The following is a 13695-nucleotide window of genomic DNA, read 5'->3' on the forward strand; positions in this document are numbered from 1 at the left end:
AGAGCTGAACAGTTGTTTAACAAAAGTCTTGTTGCATAATCAGTACGGACCATTCATGAAAAGCAAAAGAAGGACTGCATGAAGCAAACTATGATAAAATTTCAACGGGAAATTTATGGCTGGAAAGCATTACCTGCAGCATTCTTAGAGCCTTTTCACAGGAATATAAGATACATCAAGAAAAGATTTCAATATTCTGCAAACTCAGTGTAAATGGTTATGCTAGTAGTAAATCACTATATCACTTAACCTACTGTAATTTGTAGTGCTGATTTATTGAAAATACGTAAATTATCTGTGAATATATAATGTGTTTTCATAGAGAATTTCCAACGGAGGATAAGCTCAAGAACTTCAAAGAAACATCTGCCATATTCGGAGGAGAAGCAATGGAAGAACGAAGCATGCAAGGGTACGCTTTCACCAAGTAGTCTCAAACCTCCCTGGGGAAAATGTCCAAGTGTCAATAATGTAACAGTGCGTTTTCGCGAATTGTTGATCTCGAAAAACACAATTGCATCCTCTCGGAGGTGAGAGACTACACAAGTGTATAACATGCAGCAATACGTTTTCACGAAACATATATGTGTAACATTGGGAACTTAGTACTTTCCTGTCGCTAATGCTCACTGTGACAGATCAGTAACAATACATACCATGAAGTTTTCAATTATGCGCAGAATCTTTATAGAACAATCATTTAAGTAGAATTCTGAATGAAAATAAATATTTTGCTATGGAGACCTCTCCTGGGCACTGGAGGGTTGCTCTTCAGGACCTGCTCATCTGATGAGTTAAACTGAACACTGTCCCGGAATGCACGAGGCCATAGCCCTTAGCGGATTCACAAGGCTATTTATTTATTTTATATTTATTTATATAATGTGATTAGTGTCCTACTTCGATTTCTTTCCTTGCCTTTTCCCAACCGTATGGGGTCGGCACTAACGTAGATTAAGTTCAGTTTACGAACGAACGCCCTTTCTGACGCCGAAACTGTGCAGAGGGATTTATTCACTGTTGCGTGTTTCTAAGCTGGTTGGTAAGTGATGCGATGAATAGAAGTGTATTAAGACGAGCACAAATTCCTAATCCCCGAGCCAGAGGAATTAACCATGCGCAGTCCAAATCCTCGAACCAGACGGAAATCGAACCCAGAGCCCTCTGAACCGGAAACCAGTACAATGAACATTCAGCCAAGGAGCTGGGAATATTTGAAGTTTTCTGTAAATTTCGTACGAATTTCTACGCGATAGCTTCTAATTACTGCACTACCCTAAGTAATTTTTAATTGTCTTGTACATTTTCTTGTTTTAAAGTACCTCTTTCTTATTTCCCTTCTTTCGTCATCGTGACATTTTTGTACTGATGAATCCTTACAATATTCTGTATGCATGTAGCTGATAGTTATACTTGGGCTGTAATATATGTTTTAATTTGCTTTCGTTGTTATACTGACGTAAGCAGACATTTTCACCAGGATATCTCCCTATTCCAATGTATTTGTTAATAATAATAATAATAATAATAATAATAATAATAATAATAATAATAATAATAATAATATTAACAGTCTCGAAGCAATAGGAAACGCATTTAAAAAAAATCAAAAACACTTTCACAGTTGAATGGTGTACCTAAGGCAGTCGTTTGTTTATTTTTTCAAAATGGTCTTATAAAATATATATATATAAATTCCGGATTATTTAATAACTTCCTCAGCATTTATTTAAACAAAAATTCCAAATTTAAGTTAAATAATTTGGAACATTTTTGAGTATGTAACCCTGGTGGTATGCGGTATAAGGTACTGTTAACTGCATTTTTTCCGTGATAGGAACTTGAATTATTTCCTGTAACTCCTGGGGAAGAGGATAGGACCGAAGCCAGGTTTCGGCATCCGGTTCTGTGGTAAGATATTCGGTTTAAGTCTCTCCAAATATAACCCATCTGTAGACTCTCCTCTTCTACCGATACCTTCCACGCCCTTTTAAGTCACCCCCCTCTCCTCTGTGATTGCAAATTCCACTGTAGGGCTTATTAGGTGTTTGGAGATGTTGCCGTCAGATTTTAGCAATGAATGTCCACGGCAATAAGACGGTCGAAAGGAACTACTTTGGAAGAATTTTACGAAACAATAATTTCACCTGGTGGAGGGCGAGGAGGGATGGATAGGATAAACATGATATGCAACGAACTTGTTACACCATAAAAGTAATTCTCATGCATAAAATGCTCGATGAAGAAGATACTTATTAGCAGAGAATTCATCTCTTCCTGTTCTGTAGTCGTAATAATCTGTTTAAGTCTTCTTCCATTAACGAAAAGAAATATTAACAGCGAGCAATCAAGAAAATAAATTTAATGTTCACTATATTAATTCTTTAATATACCTGCAATTTCATGGCGCATAACGGAGGAGGAAATCCCGCGGCAACATACATCTTAGAGACAGCAGGAAGATATAACATGACGAGGAAAATTAAATGCAGGCTTGAAGATTATACGTGTTGTAATCTCGAGTATGGCGACATAATATACAAACATAATATATCAGATAAATGGCTTTTGCACGGCTTAAAGCACACAATCAAATGGTTTAACACAGCATTCGTGATAAACAGCAATGGATTCGTTAAGTCAAATTTCTTAGGAATGTGAGTTAAAAGAATACTCTATTACGAAGAGCATCTCCCACTTGGAGATCGGTGAAGAACTAGTTATTTTACGTTACGTGTGAGATGCTAATAACCTAAACTTATCACTTTATAGGTTGTTCAGTACAATATTTTATTTCATACTGTGGTGAATTTACTTATTATATACGAAATTAATGTAATTATAAATAATTTTGATTTGTCACGACCGAGCGAATTGGCCGCGTGGTTAGGGTTGCGCAGCTGTGAGCTTGCATTTGGGAGATAGTGGGTTCGAACCCCACTGTCGCCAGCCTGAATATGGTTTTCCACCGTTTTACATTTGTACACCATTTTAAGACCACGGCCGCTTCCTTCCCATGCTAGCCCTTTCCTATCCCATCGTCGCTATAAGACCTATCTGTTTAATTGTTTAATTTCGCTGACACGGGGGCTGGGTGAATGTGTCATCATCATCATAATTTCATCCTCATCACGAAGCGCAGGTCGCCTACGGTAGTGAAATCAAAAGACCTGCATCTGGCGAGCCGAACTTGTCCTCGGACACTCCCGGCACTAAAAGCCATGTCGTGTGGCCTCCGGAGAGGCCCAGTCCAGGTCTTCTGAGTTGACGTCCGTAGGCGACCTGCTTGTTGTGATGCCAGGCAAATTAACAAATTATGGTTAAAATTCCCGACCCTGCCGGGAATCGAACCCGGGATTTGATATTTTGATTTGTATATTAGTGTTTATGTGTTGTGGAATGTTTAAGGAGTGTTTATAATGTACGTGTGTGTTGCCAGGGTCGTCCCATCCGTTCGTGGTATGGTCGACACAGCTTTATTAATCAGTAATGCAGTATGTGGTGGACCTGAGTGGTCATCCATTCGGGTATTGACCATGCCCGATAATGCTTTCGCGGTTGCATTTGAGCCAAATGCCGCACGTTTTTACGCGCGACTTATCTTATTTTGTTATCTTGATGGGATGTCCGACTCGTTGGCTGAACGGTCAGCGTCCTGGCCTTCGGTTCAGAGGGTCCCGGGTTCGATTCCCGGCCGGGTCGGGGATTTTAACCTTAATTGGTTAATTCCAATGGCACGCGGGCTGGGTGTATGTGTTGTCCCCTTCATCATTTCATTCTCATCACGACGCGCAGGTTGCCTCAGGGAGTCAAATAGAAAGACCTGCACCTGGCGAGCCGAACTCGTCCTGGGATATCCCGGCACTAAAAGCCATACGACATTTCATTTTCATCTTGATGGGATGCGGTTGAGGTGAGAATGTCTTGGCGGGAGGTGTAGGGCGGTTACTTGGCACTGAGGGGGATGACTTGACTGGTATGTTCAGGGTCTCGGCTTCTCAGACCATCGAGGTGGCCCTGAATTAGGTCGATATTAGCTGTTTAGGAAGTTAAGGAGAAGTAGTAACAAGTTGCTGATGTCTTGGTGGGGGGTCGCGTTTGAGCAGGTGTTGGTTCGTGTTGTAGGTATACTTGTTTGCCGTGTTTAGCCTTAACTGCTTTTTTTAATATACGGGCAGTCAGGAAACGAGGCAGCTTGTCTACCTTGGCAGTTCGCGCATCTCACCTGGTCCCAAGGCACCTTACATTCATTGTGACGATGAGGACCACCGCACCTCTACAGCGGGTGTTATTTTTGCAGCTAGCTGCATAGCGATCCAGTTTGTCGTAATTAAAGCATATCAGGGAGATATGGGTAGGAAGAGCATTGCGAGATACGATGTTTTGCTTTCTCAACAACGATTATGTAAACTATATATACTGTAAATTTACGTGCTTCCAGTTAATAAGCTATTCATGTTCCTTGTTTCGCAATGTGTGTAACTTGTGATAATCTGTTCGAGGCAGTAGAACAGCAGTAAAAATGAAATGAAATGGCGCATGGCTTTTAGTGCCGGGAATGTCCGAGGACAAGTTCAGCTCGCCAGGTGCAGGTCTTTTGATTTGACTCCCGTAGGAGACCTGCGCGTCGTGATGAGGATGAAATGATGATGAAGACGACACATACACCCAGTCCCCATGCCAGCGAAATTAACCAATTATAGTTAAAATTCCCGACCCCGCCGGAAATCAAACCCGGGACCCCTGTGACCAAAGGCCAGAACGCTAACCATTTAGTAGTGGAGCCGGACAGAACAGCAGTCTTCGGATACCTTGGACCTGAAAGTGAGGTGGAAACTCCGAGGGACGTTACATGCCGTATCTGGTTTAACCCAAGTCTACGGTAATGTCCCAGTGCAAGGGATGGTCTTTGACTGAGATCTACTAGTGCTATTTTTTTATAGAGGGTGCCAAAGCGTTTGCTTTAACTGGTGAATTTTTTGAGTGCAAACATCACTACTACACAATTGGCACTGTAACGGTTCAAATCCCGTTACAAGATGATATCTGTATTTTATTATTGTATGATTTTATCTGTATCATTATTATTATTATTATTATGTCAGTATTATTATTATGTTATCTGCGATATTGTTACTATTATTGTAATTATCAGTCTTATTTAATTCGATTTTGCAATTGCCTGTTGCTTGCAAGATTGTACTTAGATGTATGCATATATACGTATGTGTAGAGTAACACTCAATACCTGTACAGTGAGAATTATTGTATATATCAGAGATTGGGTGTGACGTTGGGACATTGTGCAAGATTAGTGGCGATTCTGCCAAGTCATCGCCACTTCATGGCTACGGCATTGTATTTATTTAGATATGCGCTCAGCGAGTCGGCCGCCGCAGGGCTATTTCACCACTGTATGTAATATTTGCCGCGTTGTGGGAGTATGTCATGGTTATTTCTGGAGATTACGTAGCTGTGTCAACCAACGTCTATAAAAGGTGGGTGCATATTGTAGCGTCAGTCATTAGTTATACGGATGCAGTACAGTGAAGTAGTCTACTAGATCAAGAGGCCTTAGTTGGTCAGTCAACCAGTGTGAACGAGAGATGGTGAAGACTCAGTGAGCCATTATTGGTCATTGAGAGAGTGAGACCAAATGGTTGGTCCGTCACTTAGTGGAAGACACGGACGCAAGGCTTACCATGAAGTCAGAGAGGGCAACCCTGGACCTGCCAAGAGGTCATACCATATTGACTTACAAAGAAGTCAGATGATATGGAGAAGAAGCAGTCACAAGGATGTATCACCAAGTTAGGCGTGACACATCTACAGTAAACACCAGAGCAAAGGAATACGTCGTAATTACACTAAAAGTGTTGAAGGTACAGTCAAGTGAATCAGTGAGGGAAATATTTCGTATAAATTGTTAAATGTCCGGTCAAGAAGAATTCAAATTCATGCCTAGTTTCTTTCAGTTGCAATGTCATAATTTCACATTCTCATCTGTTTTATCGCAACAAGACTCACTATTTTTTGATATATTATTTAAAGAATATATATTGTTCTATCAAACGAATTCATAGTTTTATTTCAATGAATGTAAAATATCTTAACCTCAAAATTAATGGGGAAACCGAACGCCAATCTCCTTTTCCCAGAACTTACATGGTATGTTGTCAAAAGTAAGCTTATTACCCCACACCCTAGAGATAGTCAAGAGTCCCATTCTATTATTGCTGTACTGAGTGGCAGCTGGCGCCCTTCAAATAACGTATGTGTAAGTAAGCAGGTAACAAGTAAGTGTGAGCACAAGGTTCGACGAGTGTGTATTTTATTTAATGAATGTTAATTTTCATCATTTCCATTTTAAATGCAGATATTCAAATTTTTCAAGTTAAATCCAGATTTATATATATGTTTCAAAAGATAGTAAGAGAGTTAAGAAACTAACAATGTGTCGACGCAACGTGGGACTCGAATAAATTCAGAATCTGTTCTGAATGACAGCATATCATAGGTTCATTTGGGAAGAGTATGCACATTTAAGCCAACGGAATTATTACCGGTAAATTTCAGGACTATAATTTTGTGATATATATTTGTATTTTGGGGATATGTCAAGGGATTTGAAGAGGGAAATTAATTTGAGATCGCGTACTATCACTAGTGAACCAAAGATGGACAAGGAAGACAATAACAAGTCATGTGACGACGAGGTCATTGCTTCTGCGGACATCCAAGGTGAAATTCAGAGTAGGGAGCAGGTGAATACGTTGGGAGCTTCTGAGGAAATTAAGAAAAGTGCAGAAATTGAGAAGCAAACTGAAACTCAAAAGGAAATCGCGAGGGGAATGAACCAAGAGCTTTTGAATTTGTGGATGACCAAAATGACCGAGTTTAGCGAAAATCTAAGCAAACAGATAAGTAGTAGAATGGAAGAAAAGATTGATACTTATTGTGAAGATAGGAGTAAACAGATGGAAGAATTAATTAGTAGGAATGAAAATAATAATAAAGAGAGTAGTATCGAAAATAGGAATAGACAGATGAAAGAATTAATTGGCAGTTATAAAGAAAATTTTAATGTGACCATTAGTAAAATAGATACTAAGATATTAGAGATAAATAATCAAACATCTAAGTTAGAAAGTAAGTCAAATGAAGAGTATGTTGAAATTGAAGGTGAAATGAAGTTGAATCGGAGCGATCTTCATACTCAAATTGAGCATGTCAAGGGAACACGTACAGATAAGATTGTACTGTAAAATAATACAAGTTCTAGTAATCGGAAAGAAATTCACGAGATTGTAGACAAAAGATTGGACAAGATTTGCAATGTAATTGGGGAAGATACGGGGGAACAGATTAGTAGTAATGAACAAATTGAAAGCAAACTTGTGGAGGTCACTGAACTACGGAACGAACAAGAAACGCTATCACAGCAGGTGAGAGAGAGAGAGGAAGAATTGCAGGAAGAAGTGAGAATAGTGGAAGAGAATGCTGAAAGAGCAGCGGAAGAAGAAGAAGAAGAAGTTGTGAACTGCCAGGGAGGGATACGGCAGAAAGGTAGAGGTAAGTCGGCGGGTGAGGTGATAGTAGTGAGTGGTTTGTTCAGTAGGGATTGTGATTTAACCAAGTTTTCTGGAAAACAGTTTAATTCGATAGAATTTGTAAAAGTAGTTGAGAAAAGATTTGCAAGTAAGTTGAGGAATAATGTTATTGAATGGGAATACGTGTTGGAGATTTTGTCTAATGTTTTTATCGGTGAAAGTAAAATATGGTTTCAAGTGTACCGTAATGATATGTCTAATTTAGGAGAATTTAAAGAGAAGTTCGTTGACAAGTTTTGGGATGAGAATATACAAGATCGTGAGAGAGAACGGATTATGCTTGGTAAATATAGACAACAGGAGGGAGTGTCTATGACAGAATACTTTCTGACACACGTGCTTATATGGAAAAATCTTAATAGTATTGGTTCAGAAGTTGATATCGTAAGGATTATGTTAAAACATTATTCTGATAGGATTAGGGAAGCTGCGTGTATGCAGAAAGTCAGTACTATCAAAGAAATGGAGGTATTGTTAGATAGTTTTGAGGCTCTGAATAGTAGCATAGGGGGTAATCGACCGCAAAGTAGAACTGTAGAGGGAGCGGGAAACAGGTCAGATAATTATCAGAGGAGAGGTAACAATTATGATCAGCCGAGGGCTAATAGAAATTTAAATAGTGATAGAGGTCAGCAGAATTACCAGAGAGAATCGGAAGATGGGAGGCGTGCAGATGAGAATTATGTGAGGAATTATAGACAGAATAGCTGGAGAGGGAATAATTATGATCAGCGGACGACTAATAGACATTTCAATAGTGATAGGGTTCAGCAGAGTTACCAGGGGCAATCCGGAGAAGGAAGGCGAGGAAACTTTATAGGCCAAAGTGACCGAAGGCGTGAGGATTTAAGTCATCAGAGGGAGAGTAGTGGGCCAAATACGAGTGGTATTCAGGAATAGTCATCGAGCCAGAGTAACTCACAGGGAATCGGGTTAGTTAAGTTGACAGGCTGAAGGCAGTAGTTGAACAGGTATGTAGTATAAGTAGTTATGTAGTGAAAGTAGATTTAAGAGTACAGTGTGATTGTGACCTAAGTAATGTTAAGTGAGATATTTAAGTAATGACGTAGTCGTAGATAATGAAGTAATTAATGGTAATCGTAAATTAGACGTAAGAAGTGATCTGTTAAAGTGATGTAAGTACTTGTAATACCGAGAATATGATGTACGTAAGTAGTGAGGTAGTAACTCCGATGATGGAAATTGTGATATGAAGAAGGTAAGTGAAGGTACTATTAGATATTATAACAGCCGTTGAGTAAGTCACAGTGAGTAAATAAGATGATAGCGGTACTAATCACGATTGAATATAATTGTAAGTTTCAGACATGCCTTGTTGTACCAGAACTTGTGTATTCAGTTGTTTTAGGAGCTGACTTGGTTGCAAATCATGGAAGTAGAGTAGTCTTTAATTTAGGTAGTGTGTGTTTGTTCTGGGATATAACTAGCAAAGAAGTACGTGTTAATTATGATGGTCTGAGGTAAGTGTGTTGGTGACGTGTGTTCTTTGAAATATATGAGAGGTAAGTGAAGTTGTTCCTAGTGAGAGGAAATGTTTTGTTGGGTGTGTTACGTGCCTGTACGACCAGTATCCGAGGGATAGTCGGTATGAGGCAGTGACGTGAGGTAATTTGGGTGAATTACAGGAGGAGTAATTGTGTTCGATGTTAGGTAAGCATCGAGAGGTATTTAGTGGTAAGTGAGGAAGAACACGTATTTGAACATAAATTTGTAGTACATGACCATTCATCGTTTGTGGGAGGTAAGTACCCCATTCAACTTAAAAATGCTAGTGACGTCTAGGAACAAATAAACATTATGCTGGATTACGGAATAATTGAACCATCTTGTAGCCATAGTATTGATTCTTTAATTATTGTTGCCAGGGAGGATGTGATCTATTGAGTAATGTAAGTTAATAAGGGCAAAATTGATTCACTTTGAGTGACAGAGTGCTACTCAGAGTTCCATTTCATCATCTGCAGAGGCGGGAAATATGTTGAAGTTATATTTTCGTATCAGGGGTATTTCACTATTGTGAACCGTATCGGGATTGTGCATAATTCCTTAAAAGATCAGGAAGGGGATATTGTCGGTGTTTATAGTATAATATATGTAAGGAAGTACTTCACGTGAGATTTGTTGAGATAATAATAAGATGATTAATTTTTCTAAGAAACTGGCAAAATAAAACTAACATATATGAATTTGCGTGTGAACCAAGTGTCGTATTGGTGTATTGGAAGAATAAGTGCTACATTGTCATGTACTGTGTGACAAAAAAACGGAGAACAGGACATTGGACAGTTAACTGCGATAACAATATGCGAGAAAAGTTCTCATATAAGTGAATTTTCACAAAATATTTTGATATGTTAAAAAAAAGGAGAAGAATGTTGTATATTGATTGAAAATTATTTGTGTGTGTTAAATTAAGGGCTATGCTCTTGTGTATTGTATGAGAATGGGACACTGGACAGTTAACTGCGATGACAATGTGCGAGAAAAATTCTCATATATGTGATGTATTATAAAATGTATGGATGTTGAAAAAGAAAATTATTGTTGTATACTCATTTAAAGTGTTTATCTGTGTCAGTGTTATATATATAATTTTGTTCATAAATCAATCGATTCTTTGTTCTTCGATTTATTTATGAGGGAGGCGAATTGTAACGGTTCAAATCCCGTTACAAGATGATATCTGTATTTTATTATTGTATGATTTTATCTGTATTATTATTATTATTATTATTATTATTATTATTATTATTATTATTATTATTATGTCAGTATTATTATTATGTTATTTGTGATATTGTTACTATTATTGTAATTATCAGTCTTATTTAATTCGATTTTGCAATTGCCTGTTGCTTGCAAGATTGTACTTAGATGTATGCATATATACGTATGTGTAGAGTAACACTCAATACCTGTACAGTGAGAATTGTTGTATATATCAGAGATTGGGTGTGACGTTGGGACATTGTGCAAGATTAGTGGCGATTCTGCCAAGTCATCGCCACTTCATGGCTACGGCATTGTATTTATTTAGATATGCGCTCAGCGAGTCGGCCGCCGCAGGGCTATTTCACCACTGTATGTAATATTTGCCGCGTTGTGGGAGTATGTCATGGTTATTTCTGGAGATTACGTAGCTGTGTCAACCAACGTCTATAAAAGGTGGGTGCATATTGTAGCGTCAGTCATTAGTTATACGGATGCAGTACAGTGAAGTAGTCTACTAGATCAAGAGGCCTTAGTTGGTCAGTCAACCAGTGTGAACGAGAGATGGTGAAGACTCAGTGAGCCATTATTGGTCATTGAGAGAGTGAGACCAAATGGTTGGTCCGTCACTTAGTGGAAGACACGGACGCAAGGCTTACCATGAAGTCAGAGAGGGCAACCCTGGACCTGCCAAGAGGTCATACCATATTGACTTACAAAGAAGTCAGATGATATGGAGAAGAAGCAGTCACAAGGATGTATCACCAAGTTAGGCGTGACACATCTACAGTAAACACCAGAGCAAAGGAATACGTCGTAATTACACTAAAAGTGTTGAAGGTACAGTCAAGTGAATCAGTGAGGGAAATATTTCGTATAAATTGTTAAATGTCCGGTCAAGAAGAATTCAAATTCATGCCTAGTTTCTTTCAGTTGCAATGTCATAATTTCACATTCTCATCTGTTTTATCGCAACAAGACTCACTATTTTTTGATATGTTATTTAAAGAATATATATTGTTCTATCAAACGAATTCATAGTTTTATTTCAATGAATGTAAAATATCTTAACCTCAAAATTAATGGGGAAACCGAACGCCAATCTCCTTTTCCCAGAACTTACATGGTATGTTGTCAAAAGTAAGCTTATTACCCCACACCCTAGAGATAGTCAAGAGTCTCATTCTATTATTGCTGTACTGAGTGGCAGCTGGCGCCCTTCAAATAACGTATGTGTAAGTAAGCAGGTAACAAGTAAGTGTGAGCACAAGGTTCGACGAGTGTGTATTTTATTTAATGAATGTTAATTTTCATCATTTCCATTTTAAATGCAGATATTCAAATTTTTCAAGTTAAATGCAATTTTATATGTTTGTAAACATAGCTAGTGACGTCCAGGAACATATTACAGCACTAATTGGTCGGCAACTCCCAAATATTGATTTCAAAAATTGTTGTATCTTCACAAATAAAATATATAGAATTAAAGTAATATTTTCAGCTCAAGTATTTTTTCATCATTTCATTTCATGTTCTTTATATTTCTGAAGTAAAGAAAGGTAATGTGTGAAATGTTTCTCGAGTCTGTTCAGACCAACAGTACCTATGCTCGGTAAATATTTAATAACCATAAAGTAGAGTCCTAGAAGAAGAAGGATATCCCCATGGTGTAGGGGTAACGTGGCTGCCTCTTTCCCGGAGGCCTCGGTTTCTATTCCTAGCCAGGTCAGGGATTTTTACCTGGATATGGCTGATTCGAGGTCCACTCAACCTACGTGATTACAATTAAGGAGCAATCTGACGGTGAGATAGTGGCCCCGGTCTAGATAGTCAGTAATAACTACCGAGACGACCACAGGGCACTTCGTAACCTGCTGGCCTTCGGGCAGAGCAGCGGATACTTGGTAGGTGAAGATCTTTCGGGGCTGTTGTGCCATTGAGTATAAGAAGAAGATAAAACGTATCTTCAGTTGCTGTAGATTTCAGTATGGCAGGGTGTTGAAATTTGCCCTGTTAAGGAATTTCTTATCTACCAAGTAAATCTAATGTCAGCGGTCGTTTACATGTAATCGCTCTTACACGTCAACACTAAGATTCGATCCCGGAACCTTAGATTATAAGGTGAGCATGTAATTAACTGTGCGTCAGCTCTCTCCATCAGCCACATTCCATAGGTAAATAGTTGGCTTGCTGGCCTTTGGTCACAGGGGTCCCCGGTTCAATTCCTGGCAGAGTCGGGAATTTTAACCATAATTGGTTAATTTCGCTGACACGGTGTATGTGTCGTCTTCATCATCATTTTATCCTCATTATGACGCGCAGGTCGCCTACGGGAGTCAACTCAAAAGACCTGCACCAGGCGAGCCGAACTTGTCCTCTGACACTCCCGGCACTAAAAGCCATACGCCATTTCATTTCATTTCATTTCATTAGCCACATTCTTGGTTAACTTAGCTTGATCCTCTATCGCCCTCAGAAGGACATGCGAATTCAGTCTTAACCAGTCTCGTAAGCTTCTCAACCGCGAATACTTTCTTCGAGCATGGCTACGCTGACCTCCAATTTTGCTTTCTAAAAATTAGCTTTAGAAAGTTGTATTTGCCACACGTCATGATATGTCCAAGATACGCCATCTCACATTTCTTGACTATGTTAATATATTCTTGGCCCTTCTGCGTACAACTTAGGACTTCTTTATAGGCGGTATGATCAACCCACGAAATGCGAAGTATTCGTCTGAAGAGCCATATTTCAAATGCTTCTACTCTACGCAATGAATTACTCTTCAGTGTCCAATTCTCAGTACCACGGAGAAGTGCTGAGTATAACTCTATAACTACTCTAAACAAGTGTGCTCCCTAAGAATCTCAACGTTATTTTGTTCTCTTTGAAATGCTATACACTAATAGGTATACATTGCTGAAAATGCACTTGTTTTTTCGGTATCAAAGAATTTAAGGAGAAGACATCAGCTGAGTAATACAACAAGGACACTTTTAAAAATTCCTTCATAATGTGCCATCTTCTAGAGAAGGTTGGTGACCAACATGGCGATCTTGAAATGGGATGCAGCGACGCAGAAGAGGGATCTCGTGGTCAACCGGTACCAGTCCACGAGATTCTCAAGTCTCCTACATCCTTCTATTATTCCTTGTATGACAAGCTGGAGGATTCTCTACTTAGCATTCCCCATTATATGGCCGAAGTATTCCAGCTTTCACTTTTTGATTGTCAACATGACTTCAGTCTTCAGTCCTAGTTTGTCCATCCACGAAATGCGAAGCGTCCGTCTGTACACCCACATTCGTATGCCTCCAGTCTTTTGCATAGAGCATGAGTAAGTGACTATGCTTTC

Source organism: Anabrus simplex, chromosome 1, assembly GCF_040414725.1.
Source record: "Anabrus simplex isolate iqAnaSimp1 chromosome 1, ASM4041472v1, whole genome shotgun sequence".
Taxonomy (NCBI): Eukaryota; Metazoa; Arthropoda; class Insecta; order Orthoptera; family Tettigoniidae; genus Anabrus; species Anabrus simplex.